General features: G+C 46.1%; 8 non-coding genes across 8 annotated transcripts; all 8 read left to right on the top strand.

Moving 5' to 3' along the window:
* Positions 1 to 550: 550 nt before the first annotated feature.
* On the top strand, positions 551 to 741 carry LOC130310422 (U2 spliceosomal RNA). The gene has a single exon (XR_008858947.1). It is a non-coding gene; the product is annotated as a U2 spliceosomal RNA (small nuclear RNA).
* A 2,095-nt stretch (positions 742 to 2,836) lies between these two features.
* On the top strand, positions 2,837 to 3,027 carry LOC130310420 (U2 spliceosomal RNA). Its single transcript, XR_008858946.1, has one exon. It is a non-coding gene; the product is annotated as a U2 spliceosomal RNA (small nuclear RNA).
* Positions 3,028 to 5,111: 2,084 nt separating this feature from the next.
* On the top strand, positions 5,112 to 5,302 carry LOC130310419 (U2 spliceosomal RNA). The gene has a single exon (XR_008858945.1). It is a non-coding gene; the product is annotated as a U2 spliceosomal RNA (small nuclear RNA).
* Positions 5,303 to 7,383: 2,081 nt separating this feature from the next.
* On the top strand, positions 7,384 to 7,574 carry LOC130310418 (U2 spliceosomal RNA). The gene has a single exon (XR_008858944.1). It is a non-coding gene; the product is annotated as a U2 spliceosomal RNA (small nuclear RNA).
* Positions 7,575 to 9,670: 2,096 nt separating this feature from the next.
* On the top strand, positions 9,671 to 9,861 carry LOC130310416 (U2 spliceosomal RNA). Its single transcript, XR_008858942.1, has one exon. It is a non-coding gene; the product is annotated as a U2 spliceosomal RNA (small nuclear RNA).
* A 2,086-nt stretch (positions 9,862 to 11,947) lies between these two features.
* Positions 11,948 to 12,138, top strand: LOC130310415 (U2 spliceosomal RNA). The gene has a single exon (XR_008858940.1). It is a non-coding gene; the product is annotated as a U2 spliceosomal RNA (small nuclear RNA).
* A 2,085-nt stretch (positions 12,139 to 14,223) lies between these two features.
* Positions 14,224 to 14,414, top strand: LOC130310414 (U2 spliceosomal RNA). The gene has a single exon (XR_008858939.1). It is a non-coding gene; the product is annotated as a U2 spliceosomal RNA (small nuclear RNA).
* A 2,078-nt stretch (positions 14,415 to 16,492) lies between these two features.
* LOC130310413 (U2 spliceosomal RNA) lies at positions 16,493 to 16,683 on the top strand. The gene has a single exon (XR_008858938.1). It is a non-coding gene; the product is annotated as a U2 spliceosomal RNA (small nuclear RNA).
* Positions 16,684 to 18,690: the final 2,007 nt, after the last annotated feature.

Here is an 18,690-nt window from a genome sequence, read left to right as displayed (position 1 = left end):
CATAGGGATTTGTGATGTCACCTAGAACCTTCACAGCAGCGACAGCTTTATGAGGAGCATCAGCACTGCTCTGCCTGAGCAGAACCATCACCGCCATAGGTTGTCAAATAACCCGGGTTTAACCCACACAGGTAAGTCCAATGGGGTGCAGGCATGTCCTCTATGCTTACAGCTTCCCGTGGGTGTTGGTTTGATACCGTTTGGGGACAGCCAAGGAGGCATCTGCAGGCAACAAAGGTAGGTGTGTGCTTGTGTGTGTGTTTCCTATGCAGATCCTAAGCCCAGTGTCACATGCAAGTAGGAGGAGTAAGAAGGGTTCCTGGCAAATCCGGGTTATGGATTGCATTTAAAAAGGCCCCGTGGGAGTGCAATGGGCCCCTGTCTTGCTGCTTAGCAATAATGGTATGGGTTTAGGTTCTGCTGTGTGTACTGGTGGTTGACTGCCCCCCAGCCCAGAGTGTGCATGGAAAATTGTCTGGCAGCCTCCCTGACAGCAAGCAGTGATAGTGCCCATGAAGGGGACCTTGTTGGGCCCGCCCCTTTCACGGTTATCGCTTCTCGGCCTTTTGGCTAAGATCAAGTGTAGTATCTGTTCTTATCAGTTTAATATCTGATACGTCCCCTATCTGGGGACCATATATTAAATGGATTTTTGAGAACGGGGGCCGATTTCGAAGCTTGCTTCCGTCGCCCTATGCATTGACCCGATATGGCAGTATCTTCGGGTACAGTGCACCACCCCCTTACAGGGTTAAAAAGAAAGATTCCTACTTTCATTGCTACCTGCTTGCTGGCTAGCCAGCTAGCCAGCCCTGTGGGCCTTGCTGCTGCTGCAGCCAAAAAACAAAAGGTGGTGCTGCTGCTGCTGCTTCTGCTGCTTCTGCTTGTGTCTGGCCGCTGTTGGAGCGTCCAGGCACAGGACTTCTGCTGCTGCTGACTAAATGGCCTCCTTAATTGGATCATTGGAGTAGCCAGCACACCTGTGCAGGTAGGGCATGACATGATAGGCAGCTGCCTTGATAGCGGGTGGGTGCTGAATGTTCCTAATTGACAAAATAAGATTAATGCTTATGAAGAAATATAAAATCTCATCCCTTCCCCAATATCGCGCCACACCCCTACCCCTTAATTCCCTGGTTGAACTTGATGGACATATGTCTTTTTTCGACCGTACTAACTATGTAACTATGTAACATAACATGGGGGGGGGGGTCTCCTGGCTGTTCACACAGGTGTGTCATTGCTGTACATTGACCATGCATTGCTTCTGTGGTATTGCAAAGGCAAAGACAAATGCTTCCAGCCATCCATTGCACTAATGGATTGGTCATCAGCTGGCTGTCTATGTCCCGCATCAATATAGACCAAAGTACAGAGGGTTAGGCTATGCTATTGTGCACCTACCTGATGCATCAGAAGGTGCGAGGCCCTTGCTAAATTCTGTGCACAGACTTTGAGATCTATACTTTAGACTGTATCTAAACCTGCTCCAACATGGACTGACATTCTGGCCTACTTTCAGCCGATGCGACTTGTCTGTCGCTGAACAGTCGCTTTTTATGTATTCAGCACCTATGTATAATGTTGTAAAAATGCTCTAGAAGCTAAAGTCGCAGAAATGTCACACATATTTGGCCTGCAACTTTCTGTGCGACAAATTCAGACAGGAAAAATCAGTATAAATCCTTAGAAAATTATCCCCCAGTGTCTCCATCTGCTGGCGGTATTGAATAAGCATTGCTGCACTGATGGGGTATGCATTAGACGAAAAAAAAGAAGAAAAAGAAGAATAATACGCCCAGAAAAGAGGCGAAAAGGAGAAAAACGTAAAAAAACGTGAAAAAAAAGTAAGAGGAAGAGAAGGGAAAAAAAGGTGGAAATGGGTTTAAAAGTGATTTCGGCGGAGAAATATATATATATATATATATATATATATATATATATATATATATATATATATATACGCGCACACACACACATATATGTAAACGTATTCTCCGTTGAGATATTGCAGCCGCTGCTGTGTCCAGGCCCAGGAGCCTTAGCACTGTGCTGTGATGTCACTCAATACCACTGACATCACTAGGTGTAAACAACATCTCTCCTTTGCTGTGTATGTGACTATGGAGCTGTTTGGTGATGTCGTCTATTATGGCCTTCATAGAAGCAACAGGAGATTGTTGCATCCATCTAGAAGCCTCAGAACTACAGTGCTATGATGTCACTCACTTCCACAGGCCTTGCAGAGTGTAAACAACAACAACCCAGCTTTGTTGTGTATGTAACCATAGGGATTTGTGATGTCACCTAGAACCTTCACAGCAGCGACAGCTTTATGAGGAGCATCAGCACTGCTCTGCCTGAGCAGAACCATCACCGCCATAGGTTGTCAAATAACCCGGGTTTAACCCACACAGGTAAGTCCAATGGGGTGCAGGCATGTCCTCTATGCTTACAGCTTCCCGTGGGTGTTGGTTTGATACCGTTTGGGGACAGCCAAGGAGGCATCTGCAGGCAACAAAGGTAGGTGTGTGCTTGTGTGTGTGTTTCCTATGCAGATCCTAAGCCCAGTGTCACATGCAAGTAGGAGGAGTAAGAAGGGTTCCTGGCAAATCCGGGTTATGGATTGCATTTAAAAAGGCCCCGTGGGAGTGCAATGGGCCCCTGTCTTGCTGCTTAGCAATAATGGTATGGGTTTAGGTTCTGCTGTGTGTACTGGTGGTTGACTGCCCCCCAGCCCAGAGTGTGCATGGAAAATTGTCTGGCAGCCTCCCTGACAGCAAGCAGTGATAGTGCCCATGAAGGGGACCTTGTTGGGCCCGCCCCTTTCACGGTTATCGCTTCTCGGCCTTTTGGCTAAGATCAAGTGTAGTATCTGTTCTTATCAGTTTAATATCTGATACGTCCCCTATCTGGGGACCATATATTAAATGGATTTTTGAGAACGGGGGCCGATTTCGAAGCTTGCTTCCGTCGCCCTATGCATTGACCCGATATGGCAGTATCTTCGGGTACAGTGCACCACCCCCTTACAGGGTTAAAAAGAAAGATTCCTACTTTCATTGCTACCTGCTTGCTGGCTAGCCAGCTAGCCAGCCCTGTGGGCCTTGCTGCTGCTGCAGCCAAAGAACAAAAGGTGGTGCTGCTGCTGCTGCTTCTGCTGCTTCTGCTTGTGTCTGGCCGCTGTTGGAGCGTCCAGGCACAGGACTTCTGCTGCTGCTGACTAAATGGCCTCCTTAATTGGATCATTTGAGTAGCCAGCACACCTGTGCAGGTAGGGCATGACATGATAGGCAGCTGCCTTGATAGCGGGTGGGTGCTGAATGTTCCTAATTGACAAAATAAGATTAATGCTTATGAAGAAATATAAAATCTCATCCCTTCCCCAATATCGCGCCACACCCCTACCCCTTAATTCCCTGGTTGAACTTGATGGACATATGTCTTTTTTCGACCGTACTAACTATGTAACTATGTAACATAACATGGGGGGGGGGTCTCCTGGCTGTTCACACAGGTGTGTCATTGCTGTACATTGACCATGCATTGCTTCTGTGGTATTGCAAAGGCAAAGACAAATGCTTCCAGCCATCCATTGCACTAATGGATTGGTCATCAGCTGGCTGTCTATGTCCCGCATCAATATAGACCAAAGTACAGAGGGTTAGGCTATGCTATTGTGCACCTACCTGATGCATCAGAAGGTGCGAGGCCCTTGCTAAATTCTGTGCACAGACTTTGAGATCTATACTTTAGACTGTATCTAAACCTGCTCCAACATGGACTGACATTCTGGCCTACTTTCAGCCGATGCGACTTGTCTGTCGCTGAACAGTCGCTTTTTATGTATTCAGCACCTATGTATAATGTTGTAAAAATGCTCTAGAAGCTAAAGTCGCAGAAATGTCACACATATTTGGCCTGCAACTTTCTGTGCGACAAATTCAGACAGGAAAAATCAGTATAAATCCTTAGAAAATTATCCCCCAGTGTCTCCATCTGCTGGCGGTATTGAATAAGCATTGCTGCACTGATGGGGTATGCATTAGACGAAAAAAAAGAAGAAAAAGAAGAATAATACGCCCAGAAAAGAGGCGAAAAGGAGAAAAACGTAAAAAAACGTGAAAAAAAAGTAAGAGGAAGAGAAGGGAAAAAAAGGTGGAAATGGGTTTAAAAGTGATTTCGGCGGAGAAATATATATATATATATATATATATATATATATATATATATATATACGCGCACACACACACATATATATAAACGTATTCTCCGTTGAGATATTGCAGCCGCTGCTGTGTCCAGGCCCAGGAGCCTTAGCACTGTGCTGTGATGTCACTCAATACCACTGACATCACTAGGTGTAAACAACATCTCTCCTTTGCTGTGTATGTGACTATGGAGCTGTTTGGTGATGTCGTCTATTATGGCCTTCATAGAAGCAACAGGAGATTGTTGCATCCATCTAGAACCCTCAGAACTACAGTGCTATGATGTCACTCACTTCCACAGGCCTTGCAGAGTGTAAACAACAACAACCCAGCTTTGTTGTGTATGTAACCATAGGGATTTGTGATGTCACCTAGAACCTTCACAGCAGCGACAGCTTTATGAGGAGCATCAGCACTGCTCTGCCTGAGCAGAACCATCACCGCCATAGGTTGTCAAATAACCCGGGTTTAACCCACACAGGTAAGTCCAATGGGGTGCAGGCATGTCCTCTATGCTTACAGCTTCCCGTGGGTGTTGGTTTGATACCGTTTGGGGACAGCCAAGGAGGCATCTGCAGGCAACAAAGGTAGGTGTGTGCTTGTGTGTGTGTTTCCTATGCAGATCCTAAGCCCAGTGTCACATGCAAGTAGGAGGAGTAAGAAGGGTTCCTGGCAAATCCGGGTTATGGATTGCATTTAAAAAGGCCCCGTGGGAGTGCAATGGGCCCCTGTCTTGCTGCTTAGCAATAATGGTATGGGTTTAGGTTCTGCTGTGTGTACTGGTGGTTGACTGCCCCCCAGCCCAGAGTGTGCATGGAAAATTGTCTGGCAGCCTCCCTGACAGCAAGCAGTGATAGTGCCCATGAAGGGGACCTTGTTGGGCCCGCCCCTTTCACAGTTATCGCTTCTCGGCCTTTTGGCTAAGATCAAGTGTAGTATCTGTTCTTATCAGTTTAATATCTGATACGTCCCCTATCTGGGGACCATATATTAAATGGATTTTTGAGAACGGGGGCCGATTTCGAAGCTTGCTTCCGTCGCCCTATGCATTGACCCGATATGGCAGTATCTTCGGGTACAGTGCACCACCCCCTTACAGGGTTAAAAAGAAAGATTCCTACTTTCATTGCTACCTGCTTGCTGGCTAGCCAGCTAGCCAGCCCTGTGGGCCTTGCTGCTGCAGCCAAAAAACAAAAGGTGGTGCTGCTGCTGCTGCTTCTGCTGCTTCTGCTTGTGTCTGGCCGCTGTTGGAGCGTCCAGGCACAGGACTTCTGCTGCTGCTGACTAAATGGCCTCCTTAATTGGATCATTTGAGTAGCCAGCACACCTGTGCAGGTAGGGCATGACATGATAGGCAGCTGCCTTGATAGCGGGTGGGTGCTGAATGTTCCTAATTGACAAAATAAGATTAATGCTTATGAAGAAATATAAAATCTCATCCCTTCCCCAATATCGCGCCACACCCCTACCCCTTAATTCCCTGGTTGAACTTGATGGACATATGTCTTTTTTCGACCGTACTAACTATGTAACTATGTAACATAACATGGGGGGGGGGTCTCCTGGCTGTTCACACAGGTGTGTCATTGCTGTACATTGACCATGCATTGCTTCTGTGGTATTGCAAAGGCAAAGACAAATGCTTCCAGCCATCCATTGCACTAATGGATTGGTCATCAGCTGGCTGTCTATGTCCCGCATCAATATAGACCAAAGTACAGAGGGTTAGGCTATGCTATTGTGCACCTACCTGATGCATCAGAAGGTGCGAGGCCCTTGCTAAATTCTGTGCACAGACTTTGAGATCTATACTTTAGACTGTATCTAAACCTGCTCCAACATGGACTGACATTCTGGCCTACTTTCAGCCGATGCGACTTGTCTGTCGCTGAACAGTCGCTTTTTATGTATTCAGCACCTATGTATAATGTTGTAAAAATGCTCTAGAAGCTAAAGTCGCAGAAATGTCACACATATTTGGCCTGCAACTTTCTGTGCGACAAATTCAGACAGGAAAAATCAGTATAAATCCTTAGAAAATTATCCCCCAGTGTCTCCATCTGCTGGCGGTATTGAATAAGCATTGCTGCACTGATGGGGTATGCATTAGACGAAAAAAAAGAAGAAAAAGAAGAATAATACGCCCAGAAAAGAGGCGAAAAGGAGAAAAACGTAAAAAAACGTGAAAAAAAAGTAAGAGGAAGAGAAGGGAAAAAAAGGTGGAAATGGGTTTAAAAGTGATTTCGGCGGAGAAATATATATATATATATATATATATATATATATATATATATATATACGCGCACACACACACATATATATAAACGTATTCTCCGTTGAGATATTGCAGCCGCTGCTGTGTCCAGGCCCAGGAGCCTTAGCACTGTGCTGTGATGTCACTCAATACCACTGACATCACTAGGTGTAAACAACATCTCTCCTTTGCTGTGTATGTGACTATGGAGCTGTTTGGTGATGTCGTCTATTATGGCCTTCATAGAAGCAACAGGAGATTGTTGCATCCATCTAGAACCCTCAGAACTACAGTGCTATGATGTCACTCACTTCCACAGGCCTTGCAGAGTGTAAACAACAACAACCCAGCTTTGTTGTGTATGTAACCATAGGGATTTGTGATGTCACCTAGAACCTTCACAGCAGCGACAGCTTTATGAGGAGCATCAGCACTGCTCTGCCTGAGCAGAACCATCACCGCCATAGGTTGTCAAATAACCCGGGTTTAACCCACACAGGTAAGTCCAATGGGGTGCAGGCATGTCCTCTATGCTTACAGCTTCCCGTGGGTGTTGGTTTGATACCGTTTGGGGACAGCCAAGGAGGCATCTGCAGGCAACAAAGGTAGGTGTGTGCTTGTGTGTGTGTTTCCTATGCAGATCCTAAGCCCAGTGTCACATGCAAGTAGGAGGAGTAAGAAGGGTTCCTGGCAAATCCGGGTTATGGATTGCATTTAAAAAGGCCCCGTGGGAGTGCAATGGGCCCCTGTCTTGCTGCTTAGCAATAATGGTATGGGTTTAGGTTCTGCTGTGTGTACTGGTGGTTGACTGCCCCCCAGCCCAGAGTGTGCATGGAAAATTGTCTGGCAGCCTCCCTGACAGCAAGCAGTGATAGTGCCCATGAAGGGGACCTTGTTGGGCCCGCCCCTTTCACGGTTATCGCTTCTCGGCCTTTTGGCTAAGATCAAGTGTAGTATCTGTTCTTATCAGTTTAATATCTGATACGTCCCCTATCTGGGGACCATATATTAAATGGATTTTTGAGAACGGGGGCCGATTTCGAAGCTTGCTTCCGTCGCCCTATGCATTGACCCGATATGGCAGTATCTTCGGGTACAGTGCACCACCCCCTTACAGGGTTAAAAAGAAAGATTCCTACTTTCATTGCTACCTGCTTGCTGGCTAGCCAGCTAGCCAGCCCTGTGGGCCTTGCTGCTGCTGCAGCCAAAAAACAAAAGGTGGTGCTGCTGCTGCTGCTTCTGCTGCTTCTGCTTGTGTCTGGCCGCTGTTGGAGCGTCCAGGCACAGGACTTCTGCTGCTGCTGACTAAATGGCCTCCTTAATTGGATCATTTGAGTAGCCAGCACACCTGTGCAGGTAGGGCATGACATGATAGGCAGCTGCCTTGATAGCGGGTGGGTGCTGAATGTTCCTAATTGACAAAATAAGATTAATGCTAATGAAGAAATATAAAATCTCATCCCTTCCCCAATATCGCGCCACACCCCTACCCCTTAATTCCCTGGTTGAACTTGATGGACATATGTCTTTTTTCGACCGTACTAACTATGTAACTATGTAACATAACATGGGGGGGGGGTCTCCTGGCTGTTCACACAGGTGTGTCATTGCTGTACATTGACCATGCATTGCTTCTGTGGTATTGCAAAGGCAAAGACAAATGCTTCCAGCCATCCATTGCACTAATGGATTGGTCATCAGCTGGCTGTCTATGTCCCGCATCAATATAGACCAAAGTACAGAGGGTTAGGCTATGCTATTGTGCACCTACCTGATGCATCAGAAGGTGCGAGGCCCTTGCTAAATTCTGTGCACAGACTTTGAGATCTATACTTTAGACTGTATCTAAACCTGCTCCAACATGGACTGACATTCTGGCCTACTTTCAGCCGATGCGACTTGTCTGTCGCTGAACAGTCGCTTTTTATGTATTCAGCACCTATGTATAATGTTGTAAAAATGCTCTAGAAGCTAAAGTCGCAGAAATGTCACACATATTTGGCCTGCAACTTTCTGTGCGACAAATTCAGACAGGAAAAATCAGTATAAATCCTTAGAAAATTATCCCCCAGTGTCTCCATCTGCTGGCGGTATTGAATAAGCATTGCTGCACTGATGGGGTATGCATTAGACGAAAAAAAAGAAGAAAAAGAAGAATAATACGCCCAGAAAAGAGGCGAAAAGGAGAAAAACGTAAAAAAACGTGAAAAAAAAGTAAGAGGAAGAGAAGGGAAAAAAAGGTGGAAATGGGTTTAAAAGTGATTTCGGCGGAGAAATATATATATATATATATATATATATATATATATATATATATATATATACATATATACGCGCACACACACACATATATATAAACGTATTCTCCGTTGAGATATTGCAGCCGCTGCTGTGTCCAGGCCCAGGAGCCTTAGCACTGTGCTGTGATGTCACTCAATACCACTGACATCACTAGGTGTAAACAACATCTCTCCTTTGCTGTGTATGTGACTATGGAGCTGTTTGGTGATGTCGTCTATTATGGCCTTCATAGAAGCAACAGGAGATTGTTGCATCCATCTAGAACCCTCAGAACTACAGTGCTATGATGTCACTCACTTCCACAGGCCTTGCAGAGTGTAAACAACAACAACCCAGCTTTGTTGTGTATGTAACCATAGGGATTTGTGATGTCACCTAGAACCTTCACAGCAGCGACAGCTTTATGAGGAGCATCAGCACTGCTCTGCCTGAGCAGAACCATCACCGCCATAGGTTGTCAAATAACCCGGGTTTAATCCACACAGGTAAGTCCAATGGGGTGCAGGCATGTCCTCTATGCTTACAGCTTCCCGTGGGTGTTGGTTTGATACCGTTTGGGGACAGCCAAGGAGGCATCTGCAGGCAACAAAGGTAGGTGTGTGCTTGTGTGTGTGTTTCCTATGCAGATCCTAAGCCCAGTGTCACATGCAAGTAGGAGGAGTAAGAAGGGTTCCTGGCAAATCCGGGTTATGGATTGCATTTAAAAAGGCCCCGTGGGAGTGCAATGGGCCCCTGTCTTGCTGCTTAGCAATAATGGTATGGGTTTAGGTTCTGCTGTGTGTACTGGTGGTTGACTGCCCCCCAGCCCAGAGTGTGCATGGAAAATTGTCTGGCAGCCTCCCTGACAGCAAGCAGTGATAGTGCCCATGAAGGGGACCTTGTTGGGCCCGCCCCTTTCACGGTTATCGCTTCTCGGCCTTTTGGCTAAGATCAAGTGTAGTATCTGTTCTTATCAGTTTAATATCTGATACGTCCCCTATCTGGGGACCATATATTAAATGGATTTTTGAGAACGGGGGCCGATTTCGAAGCTTGCTTCCGTCGCCCTATGCATTGACCCGATATGGCAGTATCTTCGGGTACAGTGCACCACCCCCTTACAGGGTTAAAAAGAAAGATTCCTACTTTCATTGCTACCTGCTTGCTGGCTAGCCAGCTAGCCAGCCCTGTGGGCCTTGCTGCTGCTGCAGCCAAAGAACAAAAGGTGGTGCTGCTGCTGCTGCTTCTGCTGCTTCTGCTTGTGTCTGGCCGCTGTTGGAGCGTCCAGGCACAGGACTTCTGCTGCTGCTGACTAAATGGCCTCCTTAATTGGATCATTTGAGTAGCCAGCACACCTGTGCAGGTAGGGCATGACATGATAGGCAGCTGCCTTGATAGCGGGTGGGTGCTGAATGTTCCTAATTGACAAAATAAGATTAATGCTTATGAAGAAATATAAAATCTCATCCCTTCCCCAATATCGCGCCACACCCCTACCCCTTAATTCCCTGGTTGAACTTGATGGACATATGTCTTTTTTCGACCGTACTAACTATGTAACTATGTAACATAACATGGGGGGGGGGTCTCCTGGCTGTTCACACAGGTGTGTCATTGCTGTACATTGACCATGCATTGCTTCTGTGGTATTGCAAAGGCAAAGACAAATGCTTCCAGCCATCCATTGCACTAATGGATTGGTCATCAGCTGGCTGTCTATGTCCCGCATCAATATAGACCAAAGTACAGAGGGTTAGGCTATGCTATTGTGCACCTACCTGATGCATCAGAAGGTGCGAGGCCCTTGCTAAATTCTGTGCACAGACTTTGAGATCTATACTTTAGACTGTATCTAAACCTGCTCCAACATGGACTGACATTCTGGCCTACTTTCAGCCGATGCGACTTGTCTGTCGCTGAACAGTCGCTTTTTATGTATTCAGCACCTATGTATAATGTTGTAAAAATGCTCTAGAAGCTAAAGTCGCAGAAATGTCACACATATTTGGCCTGCAACTTTCTGTGCGACAAATTCAGACAGGAAAAATCAGTATAAATCCTTAGAAAATTATCCCCCAGTGTCTCCATCTGCTGGCGGTATTGAATAAGCATTGCTGCACTGATGGGGTATGCATTAGACGAAAAAAAAGAAGAAAAAGAAGAATAATACGCCCAGAAAAGAGGCGAAAAGGAGAAAAACTTAAAAAAACGTGAAAAAAAAGTAAGAGGAAGAGAAGGGAAAAAAAGGTGGAAATGGGTTTAAAAGTGATTTCGGCGGAGAAATATATATATATATATATATATATATATATATATATATATATATATACGCGCACACACACACATATATATAAACGTATTCTCCGTTGAGATATTGCAGCCGCTGCTGTGTCCAGGCCCAGGAGCCTTAGCACTGTGCTGTGATGTCACTCAATACCACTGACATCACTAGGTGTAAACAACATCTCTCCTTTGCTGTGTATGTGACTATGGAGCTGTTTGGTGATGTCGTCTATTATGGCCTTCATAGAAGCAACAGGAGATTGTTGCATCCATCTAGAACCCTCAGAACTACAGTGCTATGATGTCACTCACTTCCACAGGCCTTGCAGAGTGTAAACAACAACAACCCAGCTTTGTTGTGTATGTAACCATAGGGATTTGTGATGTCACCTAGAACCTTCACAGCAGCGACAGCTTTATGAGGAGCATCAGCACTGCTCTGCCTGAGCAGAACCATCACCGCCATAGGTTGTCAAATAACCCGGGTTTAACCCACACAGGTAAGTCCAATGGGGTGCATGCATGTCCTCTATGCTTACAGCTTCCCGTGGGTGTTGGTTTGATACCGTTTGGGGACAGCCAAGGAGGCATCTGCAGGCAACAAAGGTAGGTGTGTGCTTGTGTGTGTGTTTCCTATGCAGATCCTAAGCCCAGTGTCACATGCAAGTAGGAGGAGTAAGAAGGGTTCCTGGCAAATCCGGGTTATGGATTGCATTTAAAAAGGCCCCGTGGGAGTGCAATGGGCCCCTGTCTTGCTGCTTAGCAATAATGGTATGGGTTTAGGTTCTGCTGTGTGTACTGGTGGTTGACTGCCCCCCAGCCCAGAGTGTGCATGGAAAATTGTCTGGCAGCCTCCCTGACAGCAAGCAGTGATAGTGCCCATGAAGGGGACCTTGTTGGGCCCGCCCCTTTCACGGTTATCGCTTCTCGGCCTTTTGGCTAAGATCAAGTGTAGTATCTGTTCTTATCAGTTTAATATCTGATACGTCCCCTATCTGGGGACCATATATTAAATGGATTTTTGAGAACGGGGGCCGATTTCGAAGCTTGCTTCCGTCGCCCTATGCATTGACCCGATATGGCAGTATCTTCGGGTACAGTGCACCACCCCCTTACAGGGTTAAAAAGAAAGATTCCTACTTTCATTGCTACCTGCTTGCTGGCTAGCCAGCTAGCCAGCCCTGTGGGCCTTGCTGCTGCTGCAGCCAAAAAACAAAAGGTGGTGCTGCTGCTGCTGCTTCTGCTGCTTCTGCTTGTGTCTGGCCGCTGTTGGAGCGTCCAGGCACAGGACTTCTGCTGCTGCTGACTAAATGGCCTCCTTAATTGGATCATTGGAGTAGCCAGCACACCTGTGCAGGTAGGGCATGACATGATAGGCAGCTGCCTTGATAGCGGGTGGGTGCTGAATGTTCCTAATTGACAAAATAAGATTAATGCTTATGAAGAAATATAAAATCTCATCCCTTCCCCAATATCGCGCCACACCCCTACCCCTTAATTCCCTGGTTGAACTTGATGGACATATGTCTTTTTTCGACCGTACTAACTATGTAACTATGTAACATAACATGGGGGGGGGGGTCTCCTGGCTGTTCACACAGGTGTGTCATTGCTGTACATTGACCATGCATTGCTTCTGTGGTATTGCAAAGGCAAAGACAAATGCTTCCAGCCATCCATTGCACTAATGGATTGGTCATCAGCTGGCTGTCTATGTCCCGCATCAATATAGACCAAAGTACAGAGGGTTAGGCTATGCTATTGTGCACCTACCTGATGCATCAGAAGGTGCGAGGCCCTTGCTAAATTCTGTGCACAGACTTTGAGATCTATACTTTAGACTGTATCTAAACCTGCTCCAACATGGACTGACATTCTGGCCTACTTTCAGCCGATGCGACTTGTCTGTCGCTGAACAGTCGCTTTTTATGTATTCAGCACCTATGTATAATGTTGTAAAAATGCTCTAGAAGCTAAAGTCGCAGAAATGTCACACATATTTGGCCTGCAACTTTCTGTGCGACAAATTCAGACAGGAAAAATCAGTATAAATCCTTAGAAAATTATCCCCCAGTGTCTCCATCTGCTGGCGGTATTGAATAAGCATTGCTGCACTGATGGGGTATGCATTAGACGAAAAAAAAGAAGAAAAAGAAGAATAATACGCCCAGAAAAGAGGCGAAAAGGAGAAAAACGTAAAAAAACGTGAAAAAAAAGTAAGAGGAAGAGAAGGGAAAAAAAGGTGGAAATGGGTTTAAAAGTGATTTCGGCGGAGAAATATATATATATATATATATATATATATATATATATATATATATACGCGCACACACACACATATATGTAAACGTATTCTCCGTTGAGATATTGCAGCCGCTGCTGTGTCCAGGCCCAGGAGCCTTAGCACTGTGCTGTGATGTCACTCAATACCACTGACATCACTAGGTGTAAACAACATCTCTCCTTTGCTGTGTATGTGACTATGGAGCTGTTTGGTGATGTCGTCTATTATGGCCTTCATAGAAGCAACAGGAGATTGTTGCATCCATCTAGAACCCTCAGAACTACAGTGCTATGATGTCACTCACTTCCACAGGCCTTGCAGAGTGTAAACAACAACAACCCAGCTTTGTTGTGTATGTAACCATAGGGATTTGTGATGTCACCTAGAACCTTCACAGCAGCGACAGCTTTATGAGGAGCATCAGCACTGCTCTGCCTGAGCAGAACCATCACCGCCATAGGTTGTCAAATAACCCGGGTTTAACCCACACAGGTAAGTCCAATGGGGTGCAGGCATGTCCTCTATGCTTACAGCTTCCCGTGGGTGTTGGTTTGATACCGTTTGGGGACAGCCAAGGAGGCATCTGCAGGCAACAAAGGTAGGTGTGTGCTTGTGTGTGTGTTTCCTATGCAGATCCTAAGCCCAGTGTCACATGCAAGTAGGAGGAGTAAGAAGGGTTCCTGGCAAATCCGGGTTATGGATTGCATTTAAAAAGGCCCCGTGGGAGTGCAATGGGCCCCTGTCTTGCTGCTTAGCAATAATGGTATGGGTTTAGGTTCTGCTGTGTGTACTGGTGGTTGACTGCCCCCCAGCCCAGAGTGTGCATGGAAAATTGTCTGGCAGCCTCCCTGACAGCAAGCAGTGATAGTGCCCATGAAGGGGACCTTGTTGGGCCCGCCCCTTTCACGGTTATCGCTTCTCGGCCTTTTGGCTAAGATCAAGTGTAGTATCTGTTCTTATCAGTTTAATATCTGATACGTCCCCTATCTGGGGACCATATATTAAATGGATTTTTGAGAACGGGGGCCGATTTCGAAGCTTGCTTCCGTCGCCCTATGCATTGACCCGATATGGCAGTATCTTCGGGTACAGTGCACCACCCCCTTACAGGGTTAAAAAGAAAGATTCCTACTTTCATTGCTACCTGCTTGCTGGCTAGCCAGCTAGCCAGCCCTGTGGGCCTTGCTGCTGCTGCAGCCAAAAAACAAAAGGTGGTGCTGCTGCTGCTGCTTCTGCTGCTTCTGCTTGTGTCTGGCCGCTGTTGGAGCGTCCAGGCACAGGACTTCTGCTGCTGCTGACTAAATGGCCTCCTTAATTGGATCATTTGAGTAGCCAGCACACCTGTGCAGGTAGGGCATGACATGATAGGCAGCTGCCTTGATAGCGGGTGGGTGCTGAATGTTCCTAATTGACAAAATAAGATTAATGCTTATGAAGAAATATAAAATCTCATCCCTTCCCCAATATCGCGCCACACCCCTACCCCTTAATTCCCTGGTTGAACTTGATGGACATATGTCTTTTTTCGACCGTACTAACTATGTAACTATGTAACATAACATGGGGGGGGGGGTCTCCTGGCTGTTCACACAGGTGTGTCATTGCTGTACATTGACCATGCATTGCTTCTGTGGTATTGCAAAGGCAAAGACAAATGCTTCCAGCCATCCATTGCACTAATGGATTGGTCATCAGCTGGCTGTCTATGTCCCGCATCAATATAGACCAAAGTACAGAGGGTTAGGCTATGCTATTGTGCACCTACCTGATGCATCAGAAGGTGCGAGGCCCTTGCTAAATTCTGTGCACAGACTTTGAACTTTAGACTGTATCTAAACCTGCTCCAACATGGACTGACATTCTGGCCTACTTTCAGCCGATGCGACTTGTCTGTCGCTGAACAGTCGCTTTTTATGTATTCAGCACCTATGTATAATGTTGTAAAAATGCTCTAGAAGCTAAAGTCGCAGAAATGTCACACATATTTGGCCTGCAACTTTCTGTGCGACAAATTCAGACAGGAAAAATCAGTATAAATCCTTAGAAAATTATCCCCCAGTGTCTCCATCTGCTGGCGGTATTGAATAAGCATTGCTGCACTGATGGGGTATGCATTAGACGAAAAAAAAGAAGAAAAAGAAGAATAATACGCCCAGAAAAGAGGCGAAAAGGAGAAAAACGTAAAAAAACGTGAAAAAAAAGTAAGAGGAAGAGAAGGGAAAAAAAGGTGGAAATGGGTTTAAAAGTGATTTCGGCGGAGAAATATATATATATATATATATATATATATATATATATATATATATACGCGCACACACACACATATATATAAACGTATTCTCCGTTGAGATATTGCAGCCGCTGCTGTGTCCAGGCCCAGGAGCCTTAGCACTGTGCTGTGATGTCACTCAATACCACTGACATCACTAGGTGTAAACAACATCTCTCCTTTGCTGTGTATGTGACTATGGAGCTGTTTGGTGATGTCGTCTATTATGGCCTTCATAGAAGCAACAGGAGATTGTTGCATCCATCTAGAACCCTCAGAACTACAGTGCTATGATGTCACTCACTTCCACAGGCCTTGCAGAGTGTAAACAACAACAACCCAGCTTTGTTGTGTATGTAACCATAGGGATTTGTGATGTCACCTAGAACCTTCACAGCAGCGACAGCTTTATGAGGAGCATCAGCACTGCTCTGCCTGAGCAGAACCATCACCGCCATAGGTTGTCAAATAACCCGGGTTTAACCCACACAGGTAAGTCCAATGGGGTGCAGGCATGTCCTCTATGCTTACAGCTTCCCGTGGGTGTTGGTTTGATACCGTTTGGGGACAGCCAAGGAGGCATCTGCAGGCAACAAAGGTAGGTGTGTGCTTGTGTGTGTGTTTCCTATGCAGATCCTAAGCCCAGTGTCACATGCAAGTAGGAGGAGTAAGAAGGGTTCCTGGCAAATCCGGGTTATGGATTGCATTTAAAAAGGCCCCGTGGGAGTGCAATGGGCCCCTGTCTTGCTGCTTAGCAATAATGGTATGGGTTTAGGTTCTGCTGTGTGTACTGGTGGTTGACTGCCCCCCAGCCCAGAGTGTGCATGGAAAATTGTCTGGCAGCCTCCCTGACAGCAAGCAGTGATAGTGCCCATGAAGGGGACCTTGTTGGGCCCGCCCCTTTCACGGTTATCGCTTCTCGGCCTTTTGGCTAAGATCAAGTGTAGTATCTGTTCTTATCAGTTTAATATCTGATACGTCCCCTATCTGGGGACCATATATTAAATGGATTTTTGAGAACGGGGGCCGATTTCGAAGCTTGCTTCCGTCGCCCTATGCATTGACCCGATATGGCAGTATCTTCGGGTACAGTGCACCACCCCCTTACAGGGTTAAAAAGAAAGATTCCTACTTTCATTGCTACCTGCTTGCTGGCTAGCCAGCTAGCCAGCCCTGTGGGCCTTGCTGCTGCTGCAGCCAAAAAACAAAAGGTGGTGCTGCTGCTGCTGCTTCTGCTGCTTCTGCTTGTGTCTGGCCGCTGTTGGAGCGTCCAGGCACAGGACTTCTGCTGCTGCTGACTAAATGGCCTCCTTAATTGGATCATTTGAGTAGCCAGCACACCTGTGCAGGTAGGGCATGACATGATAGGCAGCTGCCTTGATAGCGGGTGGGTGCTGAATGTTCCTAATTGACAAAATAAGATTAATGCTTATGAAGAAATATAAAATCTCATCCCTTCCCCAATATCGCGCCACACCCCTACCCCTTAATTCCCTGGTTGAACTTGATGGACATATGTCTTTTTTCGACCGTACTAACTATGTAACTATGTAACATAACATGGGGGGGGGGGTCTCCTGGCTGTTCACACAGGTGTGTCATTGCTGTACATTGACCATGCATTGCTTCTGTGGTATTGCAAAGGCAAAGACAAATGCTTCCAGCCATCCATTGCACTAATGGATTGGTCATCAGCTGGCTGTCTATGTCCCGCATCAATATAGACCAAAGTACAGAGGGTTAGGCTATGCTATTGTGCACCTACCTGATGCATCAGAAGGTGCGAGGCCCTTGCTAAATTCTGTGCACAGACTTTGAGATCTATACTTTAGACTGTATCTAAACCTGCTCCAACATGGACTGACATTCTGGCCTACTTTCAGCCGATGCGACTTGTCTGTCGCTGAACAGTCGCTTTTTATGTATTCAGCACCTATGTATAATGTTGTAAAAATGCTCTAGAAGCTAAAGTCGCAGAAATGTCACACATATTTGGCCTGCAACTTTCTGTGCGACAAATTCAGACAGGAAAAATCAGTATAAATCCTTAGAAAATTATCCCCCAGTGTCTCCATCTGCTGGCGGTATTGAATAAGCATTGCTGCACTGATGGGGTATGCATTAGACGAAAAAAAAGAAGAAAAAGAAGAATAATACGCCCAGAAAAGAGGCGAAAAGGAGAAAAACGTAAAAAAACGTGAAAAAAAAGTAAGAGGAAGAGAAGGGAAAAAAAGGTGGAAATGGGTTTAAAAGTGATTTCGGCGGAGAAATATATATATATATATATATATATATATATATATATATATATATATACGCGCACACACACACATATATATAAACGTATTCTCCGTTGAGATATTGCAGCCGCTGCTGTGTCCAGGCCCAGGAGCCTTAGCACTGTGCTGTGATGTCACTCAATACCACTGACATCACTAGGTGTAAACAACATCTCTCCTTTGCTGTGTATGTGACTATGGAGCTGTTTGGTGATGTCGTCTATTATGGCCTTCATAGAAGCAACAGGAGATTGTTGCATCCATCTAGAACCCTCAGAACTACAGTGCTATGATGTCACTCACTTCCACAGGCCTTGCAGAGTGTAAACAACAACAACCCAGCTTTGTTGTGTATGTAACCATAGGGATTTGTGATGTCACCTAGAACCTTCACAGCAGCGACAGCTTTATGAGGAGCATCAGCACTGCTCTGCCTGAGCAGAACCATCACCGCCATAGGTTGTCAAATAACCCGGGTTTAACCCACACAGGTAAGTCCAATGGGGTGCAGGCATGTCCTCTATGCTTACAGCTTCCCGTGGGTGTTGGTTTGATACCGTTTGGGGACAGCCAAGGAGGCATCTGCAGGCAACAAAGGTAGGTGTGTGCTTGTGTGTGTGTTTCCTATGCAGATCCTAAGCCCAGTGTCACATGCAAGTAGGAGGAGTAAGAAGGGTTCCTGGCAAATCCGGGTTATGGATTGCATTTAAAAAGGCCCCGTGGGAGTGCAATGGGCCCCTGTCTTGCTGCTTAGCAATAATGGTATGGGTTTAGGTTCTGCTGTGTGTACTGGTGGTTGACTGCCCCCCAGCCCAGAGTGTGCATGGAAA

Source organism: Hyla sarda, unplaced genomic scaffold, assembly GCF_029499605.1.
Source record: "Hyla sarda isolate aHylSar1 unplaced genomic scaffold, aHylSar1.hap1 scaffold_157, whole genome shotgun sequence".
NCBI classification, from domain to species: domain Eukaryota; kingdom Metazoa; phylum Chordata; class Amphibia; order Anura; family Hylidae; genus Hyla; species Hyla sarda.
The sequence above is the reverse complement of the archived record's forward strand: the minus strand, read 5'-3'. Positions and strand labels throughout refer to the sequence as shown.